The sequence below is a fragment of the Hemicordylus capensis genome, chromosome 2, assembly GCF_027244095.1.
Source record: "Hemicordylus capensis ecotype Gifberg chromosome 2, rHemCap1.1.pri, whole genome shotgun sequence".
Taxonomy (NCBI): Eukaryota; Metazoa; Chordata; class Lepidosauria; order Squamata; family Cordylidae; genus Hemicordylus; species Hemicordylus capensis.
The window spans coordinates 427,742,329-427,752,584 of record NC_069658.1 but is presented as its reverse complement, the minus strand read 5'-3'; positions in this window follow the sequence as shown (position 1 = coordinate 427,752,584).

Sequence of the window (10,256 nt, the reverse complement as noted above, 5' to 3'; positions counted from 1 at the left end):
GTTGCTCTCTGGTCCTCAGACATAACAATTAGTGAAGGGATTATACCTACATGAAAGGTTTTCATTATATTTTTGAGTTGTGATAACAATACGTCAGAAGGAAGAGCTGTGGAAGGCTCTATGTGATGGCTTGTTTTCTGTTAACAGAAGGGCTGGAATGCTGGTGTATTTCTCCAAGTTATTATTTCTGCTCAATCATGACACATTTTAGAATAAAAAGGTGTATATTCAGACCAGAGGCATATCTAGGGGAAATAGTGCCTAGGGCAAGCACCGAATTTGCGCCCCCCCCATCCAAACATCTGACACTCATCTTTCAGATAACTAATTTACTGTTCTCAACTTCCCTCCAACATTATTATTGTTGGTTGACATTGTAAGGCTGACATTCTCATTGCGTGCAAAAAGACCTAGTCTGTCAAGCCCCTCCCCCCACCTAATGAAGCAGCTTTGTGAAATCTCTCCATGTGCTAATATTATTATTATTACATTTATATCCCGCTCTTCCTCCAAGGAGCCCAGAGTGGTGTACTACATACTTAAGTTTCTCTTCACAACAACCCTGTGAGGTAGGCTAGGCTGAGAGAGAAGTGACTGGCCCAGAGTCACCCAGCAAGTATCAGGGCTGAAAGGGGATTTGAATTCGGGTCTCCCCAGTCCTAGTCCAGCACTCTAACCACTATACCATGCTGGCTCTTAATGAAGATCCTCCAGCACAATTAAAATCACAGTGGCTGAAGAGGAAGCACAAAGCAAAAGCATCTCTCTAGATGTGCATATTATTTTGATGTTGCAACCAGCTTTTGTTCAGGTCTAATGTTAAAAACCTTCACATTTCAAATGGCCCTTCACAGTGCAAAGCATTGTCAGCAACTTACATGCTCCAAATTTAGAGTGCAAGAACACATCCTCTTGCAATCCTCTCCACACACACATACGCTTCCCCCCACCCCCACATTTCTAGGTAAAGTATGTTCTTGGCTGTATTTTAAGACTTTACTGTTATAGTTTACAAAAAGCAATACTTTGTTTGCAGTGCACTTTAACCCTAATTTAGCTTGACTTCTACGCCAGAGAGAGAGAATGATCACATGTATAGTAAACTACTGAATCAGGTCAATGCTTTTTCTTTTTACAAATCACACACACAGATATATTTCATTTTTTAAAATCATACTAGCAGTGGATCAAGAATACTTTCATATGCAATGACAAAACTCTATGATCCCAATTCTAATCGCATTTCCTTCAAGTCAGTGTAGTCTTACTTTTAGTAAGTGTTTTTTGAGTATCACTGCAATAAGTGTCTTTCTTAAATCAACCCACATTATATATATCTAAATGTGTGTGTGTGTGTGTGTGTGTGTGTGTGTGTGTGTGTGTGTACACACACACACACACACACACCAGTTGTTCTCTATTGAGTTCTTTGGGTGTCATTTTCTTCCAGTAAGGATGATGTGACTTGAGTGATGAAAGGGACTGTTCTAGTTGGTGGGTAAAGCGTTGCTTTTCATAGCAATGCCTCCCCATTCTACTTTTTGAAGCATTCTGTGTAACTGGACAGCTTACACACTCCTACACCAAAAAGAGGTGGTCCAGTGTCTCTGAGTCTATTTTACATTGTCCCTGAATGTTAATATTTAGCTTAATCATAAGTGGTCATTTAAGAGTTGTGCTCATGAATGCATGTATTTTCTCACCCCAAGATTATCATTTACAGACTCTGCTCTGAGTATTTCCTCCTTGGGGGCACGCGTTTTTCCTCACAAGAAAGTATAGTATTGGGGTGGGGAAAGGTTTCTTTCACGTTTGTATTGGAATAGTTGGCTTACGTTACACTTGGCACCTGAAAATGATTTTTTAAAAGTTTAAAAACGTTTCTCACACACTCACACAGAGAAGGGGGGACGTGTGTTTTGTGTGTGCAGGGGGATATCCCCCCCCCTCACACACACACACACACACACACACACACTATACAATAGTTCCAAAATGGGGTGAGAGATAGGTGAGGAAGAAAAAAACAAGACAGGCTTTCAAATGCACACTAGTTCATACACAGGGGAAAGAGAGTGACTTAAAATGAGACAATACAAATCTCCCACACACAAACCAGATACGTTTTTAATATTTTTTGTAGCTGACTAAGTTTGAGAGGGAAAGCTCACCGTTTCGTCATGACTCTGTTGCTTGCTCTTCTGCATACGCATTCAAATACCTTACCCAGCGGGGGAGGAACACAGGGGCGGAGGTAACTCCAGGAGAGCCAATGCCCCAGCGGCTGTAGCAGCTACCAGGAGAAGGCAGAGCAGGCACGGTGACAGTGACGGGAAGCATTTCAAATTTTTCAAGATGAATAATGATTAACCCTTCCCTCCCCGTTTCTGCTAACAGAGGGGCTGGAGCACAACTTTTTACAGAAAAACGGGAAGGAGTCCTTCCCCTCCCAAGTCCCAAATCTCACTCAGCTTTCTCTGATCTCTCGGCACTGGTGGTGGGCAAAAACAGACCAGATGGCATCCTGAGATGCAAGAGGCATATTAAGCCAAGAGAAGTTGGGGAAGGTTATTGGTCTGCCAGTGTGATTGGAGCCCTCCCTTCCCTAAGTTCCGTGCGCGCCTCGTGGAAAACGCTGCCCCGCTCGCCTGGGCAGTTGATTGTTGGGCAGCTGCTCCCCTTCCCTCCTCCAACTTTCCCCCCCCCCTTTACATTGGCCATCTCCTGCATCCCACGCTGACTCCTGATTGCTGTGTCCTCCTCTCACTCTTGAATTGCTGCTGCTGCTATGCTACCCCCGCGCGCCCTATTTGCCAAAACTGTGGTGCTGCAAATTTGCTTGGCTTCTTGTAGCAATGCGCCTGCTGCTTCCAAGCCCCCGGCCCCTTGCAGAGGCAGCACGCTACAAAGAGGACGTGACATCACCTCCTCCACTCCAGCCCAACAATGAAGGCTGAGCAAAGAGGAGGAGGGCGTATGTGCCCGCCCACACCCCCAGCAGAACTGTAAACAGCGTGGTGTTGAGCAGCTGGCGGGGGGAAACAGGAAGGGCTGGGGCCAATCAAGCTAACAAATGGCACACAACAACTGCTCCTCCTCATCCACCTGACTGTGTGCAGGCGAGGCAGGCAGGGAATCGCTTGGCACTTAGCGCGGGAAATTGCTCGACTTGAGCGCCTGAGCTCTGTAACTCGTGCTTTCAAGTTGTACTGTTTTGTTCACAAAACCAGCACACTTACTTTGGCGGCAAGAGTCAGTGAGGCAGGCAGGCAGCAGAATCAATTGATTTTTCGCTTCCGGGTGGTCTACTCCCTCCCCGAGGTGGCAGCCAGGGCCAGGTCAGCCACGAAAAACAGCAGCACACATGACACGAGGGCAACACGCTGTGCTGCTCCTCATTGTCCAGCCACCCTGCACATGCTCTCCACTCCTCCCCTCACCACCAGGAGCCAATGAGAGAGTGCTCTCCCGGCCAAGACAGATCTGGCAAGTCATGCAGCATGCCTGCGCCGAGGGGGGAGGGGGAGGGGGAGGGGTGCCGCTGCCACTGGTCTGGACTCAAAAATTTCTTAAAAATTTTTGAAAATTTTTTGTGGTGGTGATGGCAGGGGTGGGGCATGGCAGGCACTTTTGCACCCTCCTTCAGCGGCGCCTAGGGCACATGCCCTGCCTGCCCTACCCCTCGTTACGCCCCTGATTCAGACAGATGTCAGGTTGCTTTTCACCCCTCCCCTGAGTCTTTGCAGTTTGTAAGTAGCAGTATGGCTATGGTGAGATTTTGAATTAAGAATTATGCTCCTTAAGATTATTTTCCATATCATAAGAACATAAGAACAACCCTGCTGGATCAGGCCCAAGGCCCATCTAGTCCAGCATCCCGTTTTGCACAGTGGCCCACCAGATGCCGCTGGAAGCCACAGGAAGGAGTTGAGGGCATACGTTCTCTCCTGCTGTTACTCCCCCGCAACTGGTACCCAGAGGCACCCTGCCCCGGAGGCTGGAGGTGGCCTACAGCCCTCCGACTAGTAGCCGTCAATAGACCTCTCCTCCATGAAGTTATCCAAACCCCTCTTATAGCCATCTAGGTTGTTGGCTGTCACCACATTTCGTGGCAGAGAATTCCACAAGTTGATTATGCGTTGTGTGAAAAAGTACTTCTGTTTGCTGGTGCTAGATATCCTGGCAATAAATTTCATGAGATGACCCCTGGTTCTAGTGTTATGGGAGAGGGAGAAGAATTTCTCTCTATCCACTTTCTCCACACCATGCATGATTTTATATACCTCTATCATGTCTCCCCACAGTTGTCTTTTTTCTAAACTAAATAGCCCCAGGTGTTGTAGCCTAGCTTCATAAGAAAGGTTCTCTAGGCCCCTGATCATCTTGGTTGCCCTCTTCTGCACCTTTTCCAGTTCTACAATGTCCTTTTTTAGATGTCGTGACCAGAATTGTACGCAGTACTCCAGGTACGGCTGCACCATAGTTTTGTATAAGGGCATTATAATATTAGCAGTTTTATTTTCAATCCCCCTCCTAATGATCCCTAGCATGGAATTGGCCTTTTCCACAGCTGCCACACATTGAGTCGACACTTTCAATGAGCTGTCCACCACGACCCCAAGATCCCTCTCCTGGTCCGTCACTGACAGCTCAGATCCCATCAGCAGAAGAACTTTACACTTGCCAACATTGAACCGCATTTGCCACTTTGTCGCCCACTCACCCAGTTTGGAGAGATCTTTTTGGAGCTCTTCACAATCAGTTATGGATTTCACTACCCGAAAGAGTTTGGTATCATCTGCAAATTTGGCCACCTCACTGCTTACCCCTGCTTCTAGATCATTTATGAATAAATTAAAAAACACCGGTCCCAGTACAGATCCTTGGGAGACCCCACTTCTTACTTCCCTCCATTGTGAAAAGTCTCCATTTATACCTACCCTCTGTTTCCTGTCTTTCAACCAGTTAGCAATCCACACATGTACTTCTCCCCTTATCGCATGACCACTAAGTTTCCTCAGGAGTCGTTGATGAGGAACTTTGTCAAAAGCTTTTTGGAAGTCCAGGTATACTATGTCAACTGGATCACCTTGATCCACATACTTGTTGACATTCTCAAAGAACTCCAAAAGGTTGGTCAGGCAAGATTTACCTTTGCGGAACCCATGCTGGTTCACTCCTAGCAGGGCCTGTTCTTCTAGGTGCTTTACAATTTTATCCTTGAGGATGCTTTCCATCAATTTGCCTGGAACGGATGTTAAGCTAACCGGCCTGTAATTTCCCAGATCACCCCGGATCCCTTCTTGAAAATCGGTGTTACATTTGCTACTCTCCAGTCCTCTGGCACAGAACCTGATTGCAGGGATAAGTTATATATTTTAGCAAGGAGGTCAACAATTTCACATTTGAGTTCTTTGAGGACTCTTGGATGGATGCCATCCAGCCCTGGTGATTTGTTAATTTTCAATTTTTCCAGACAGTTTAGAACATCATGTCTCGTCACTTCTATCTGGCTCAGTTCTTTAGCTGCCATCCCCGAAAAGCCTGGTTCAGAACAGGTATATGCTCAGTATCCTCTGCCGTGAAGACAGACGCAAAGAACTCATTTAGCTTCTCTGCAACCTCCATATCCTCCTTAATAATCCCTTTCACTCCCTCATTGCCTAATGGTCCAACCGCCTCCCTGGCAGGTTTCCTGCTTCTGATGTATTTAACAAGTTTTTGTTATTCTCCTTGATGCTTTTAGCTAAATGTTCCTCAAACTCTCTTTTCGCCTCCCTTATTGTTGCCTTGCATTTCTTTTGCCAGAGTTTGTGTTCCTTTCTGTTCTCTTCATTTGGACAGGCCTTCCAATTTCTGAAGGAAGTCTTCTTCCCTTTTATGGCTTCCTTGACAGTAACCGTTAGCCATGCGGGCATCTTCCTGGACTTAGTGGTACCTTTCCTCTTTTTGGGTATACAGTCTAACTGAGCTTCAAGTACTGTGGTTTTGAGTAGGGATGTGCGAACCTGTTTGAATCTGAACTGGTTTGAATTCGAACCAGGGTGGTTCGAAGGTTCGAATTCGAACTGAACCAGTCATCAGGTTCGAGCTGCAGGTTCGAATTTGAACCAAACCAGGGGGTGGTTCGATTCAAACTGGTTCAAACCGGTTCGGACATCCAAAAATTGGTAGGATGGTATCTGGCACCCAGGGGTACCTACCACCCACAAAACCCCAAGGCAGTTGGACACCCCAAGGCAATTGGTGAATTGTTAAAGTATTTTTGAATTCCTCATAGAGAATAATTAGGATTGCAGCAAATGTGTAGCTTCATGTCAGGGTGAAAGGGGTGTTGTAGAGTGGAGTGTGGTGAGTGGTAGTTCCTAGGGTGGGCAAGGAAGCTATCAGAATTATTTGAAAGGAACTGGGCAAAGGGATGATTTTTAAGTGATTTTTGAAGTTTACACGTCTTTAAGGTTTTTCTCCATAAAGAAGCATGGAGGTGTCAGCAAATGTATAGCTTCACGTCAGGGGCAAAGGGGTGGCCTAGAGAAGTGTGGGGTTGGTGGTAGTGCCAGGTAGGGGCAAGGAATCTACCTGAATTTTTTCAAAGGATTTGGGCAGAGGGCTGATTTTTGGTGAATTGTTGAAGTTTACGCGTCTTTAAGGTTTTCCCCTCATAAGGTATAATAATGGAGCTTTCAGCAGCCACATAAGTGCACTTGGGGGGTGCTGGGGTGGCCCAGAGCGAGTGGTGGTGTAGTGCACATAGGGTGCCAACCACCCCCATGGGTTTCTAACCCATGGGGTACAGGGTTCTGTTGTTTCTGAGGTATTCTGAGTGTAGATTCTAACCCTGCCTCTCCTTGACGCCTCCTTGATTTCCTCCTGCAACTCCCAGTCACTGTCAGTGTTTTGATCAGGAGGGCAATAGCACGTCCCCAGTAGCACGTTCCCTTTCAGGCCTTGTATTGTCACCCACAGGGTTTCTGTGGAGGACTCCAGTCCACCTAGGTTTTCTAGCTTGTTAGATTCTATGCCTTCTTTAACATACAGTGCTACTCCACCTCCAAGGTGCCCCTCCCTGTCCTTCCTATAGAGTTTATACCCAGGGATAACAGTGTCCCACTGGTTCTCACTGTTCCGCCATGTTTCTGTTATACCCACTATATCTATTTCTGCATTAGCCACCAAGCACTCCAGCTCACCCATTTTGGCTCGGAGGCTTCTGGCATTGGCATATAAGCACCAATACACTGAATCTCTCACCTGATGTATGCTATCTTTCTTTTGACTCTTTGACCAGCTGGCACAGTCTCCCGTCTGCTCTTTATGTGGTACTGCTCTGTCCCCTTCTGTTCTATCTGAATCCTTTGCACCCTCTCATTTTAAAGGATGGCTTTTGCTGAACAGGATACTGCCCAGTTCCCATCGGCTGTTCTCCAGGCGTCATTTTAAAAGCTGCTCTGCAACCTTTTTGATTTTAAGTGCCAGCAGTCTGGTACCATCTTGGTTCAAGTGCACCCCGTCCCTTTTGTACAGGCCTTGCTTACCCCAAAATGTATCCCAGTGCCTAACAAATCTAAACCCCTCCTCCTGGCACCAACATCTCATCCACGCATTGAAACCCCTCAGCAATGCCTGTCTCACTGTACCTGTGCGTGGAACAGGTAGCATTTCTGAGAATGCTACCTTGTGGGTCCTGGACTTCAATACGCTACCTATCAGCCTAAATTTGGCTTCCAGGACCTCCCAACTACCTTTCTCGTCATCGTAATCAATTTTTAAAATTTCATGTAATTTGTCTATGTTTTATGTTCTGTATATGCAGTACTGGAAGGTATGTAGGTAAACAAGTATTATGGAAGAAACGCTTTCTCGAGTTCTTATCATTAATATTGTCAATATAACATCCTAGTGCAGTGGTTCCCAAACTGGGAGCCTCCAGATGTTACTGAACTACAACTCCCATCAGCCCCAGCTACAATTGTGGCTGGGGATGATGGGAGCTTTAGTTCAGCAACATCTGGAGGCTCCCAGTTTGGGAACCACTGCCCTAGTGAATGTAAACTCATGTAGTGGTACATTTTCTAAAAATTGTACAACTGCTCTCCAGTTGTGCTCAGGAGATGTGCAATGGTGAGGGGGTAATTTGCCAATCCAATGCCCTGCTCTTTTTAGATCCTTACTGGTAGACCCAAAAAAGTCTTTGCTCTCAGACTGAGCCTCTGGACAGGCTTGGAACGCAAAGGCAGCTCTACACATACAGACAATGCAGAGTGAAGATGTAGGGTCACATCCCCCCCCCCCTTGATCTAAGAAACTGCCTCAGAAGCAGAAAGCCCAGACATCTGAGAGAGAGGCTCCAGCTAGTGCTGCATCAAATGATTATGGACTTTGAATTTTACTGCAAAAGTTGCCATTTCAGGATGGGCCAAATGTCTGCAAACCAACATCGATTTTTTGTGAATTTCGTTAGGAACCTGTTTGCAGCCATTCTCTGTCTGACTCTCTGTGCCATAGGAGGGGGAAACAAAATGCAGTGTCATTTCCAAGGCAACCAGGCCTGTGCCTAGTCAAAATGGGAGAGACATTCAAATGTGCATCCAACTGAGAAACAACGCAATACAAATGGATGGCCTTTGTTATTTGTGGGGGTTCCATTCTTGCCTATAGGTGAAAATACAAGAACTGTGAATAACAAAAGCTTACCCTGATAGGAATCTAGGGGTTAGGTTTCATATGCACAAAAAGGCTAAACATGGAGTGGGGAGAGCACAACAAGAGAAATAAAGTACTCTAACTTGATCTCCAGGTCTCCAGCAATGCCCTCCCCAACCCAAATCCTAAAGGGATTTTTTTAAAAAAGAGACACAAAATGGCTCTGCACTGCAAACTGGCAGCTTGAAATTACATTGGAAATCATTTCCGGGTCATTTCCAACCACTCAAAACTGCTAGGGATGTCCATGAAATGGATTTAGCGTTCCCTTCTGAGCTCAGAAGAGAACGCTGAATCCACAGTAATAATAGCCAGTCGAGTTGGAACAATGTTTCCGAGCACCATTCAGGACTCCAAAATGGCACCTTTCTGGCCTCTGCACATGTTGCGGCCATGGTGATGCTGACCACGCAAATGGCTGCTACGCATATGCAGAGGCCAGAAAAGCACTAGTTTGGGTTCCAAAATGGTACTCGGAATGTTTGGAATGTTCTGACTGGAAACGGGCTGCTCCATTCCAAGTTCAGAACAGGCCCTTCATTTTGAAGGGCATTCTGTTCCAGGCTTGGAGCACTTGAAACGGCCCGTTTAGCATCGGAACATTTTTACTGCAGAACATTCTGCACATCCCTAAAATCTATGAATAGGTGAATTTTAGCCTATTTTTATACCATGGATAAAGAAATTGGGTCTCTAAGACCCATCTGTGGATACATGAAACCATGGTTGTTGAAACCACGGATACTGAGGGCCACCTGTATTGAGAAACATATAACATGCACATTCAGCTATGCTTCCGGTATGAAGACGTCATTTCTCTGCATTGCATTACTTTCAATGAGATGTATAGTTGAATATCCAAGCCAAGGCGAGAAAGCATTGGCCTGGTAGCCCTAACAATGTGGGTGAGTTCCCCCGACATCTGCTGTTGAAAACTGTATTAAATCCAAGAAGTGAACCCTTTTGCTAAAGAGATGGTGGGCTAATTTCAGAGAAGGCAAATAACTGAGAAAGGTACCCTCTTTTTTGGCACTAGTTCCAGTCAAGCCTTTTTCGTGCTGTGCTAGTTTTTTGCTTGCAGGAAATTAATTTTTGCTGACACCAGTTGTTTCTAAACATTTTAGTATCCATGTGTGAGGCAATGAGTCGAAGGCCTTCTTGTAGTCAATCCTTGCAACACTTAGATTTGTTTTTCTTCTCTTGCAATTTTCTAAAATCATTTTGTCAATCAGCGGCTGGTCTTTTGCGAGTCTGGTATTCGGGCAATTTCCTTTCTGTTCAACTGGAAGCTGTTAGTTAATAAGTGTTGCATTACTTCATCTGCTATTATTCCAGTTAATAATTTGAACATGGTTGGCAGGCAGGTTATCGGTCTATAATTACTTGGAACTGCACCTTTTGCTGGGTCTTTCAAGATGAGATGAGTTTTCCCAGTTGTTAGCCATTGTTCAATATCACCTTCTTGCAAAATGTGATTGAACTGTTTTGATAGTTGTTTATGGAGGCTTGTTAGGTGTTTAAGCCAAAAGCCATGCAGTTCATCGTCGCCTGGT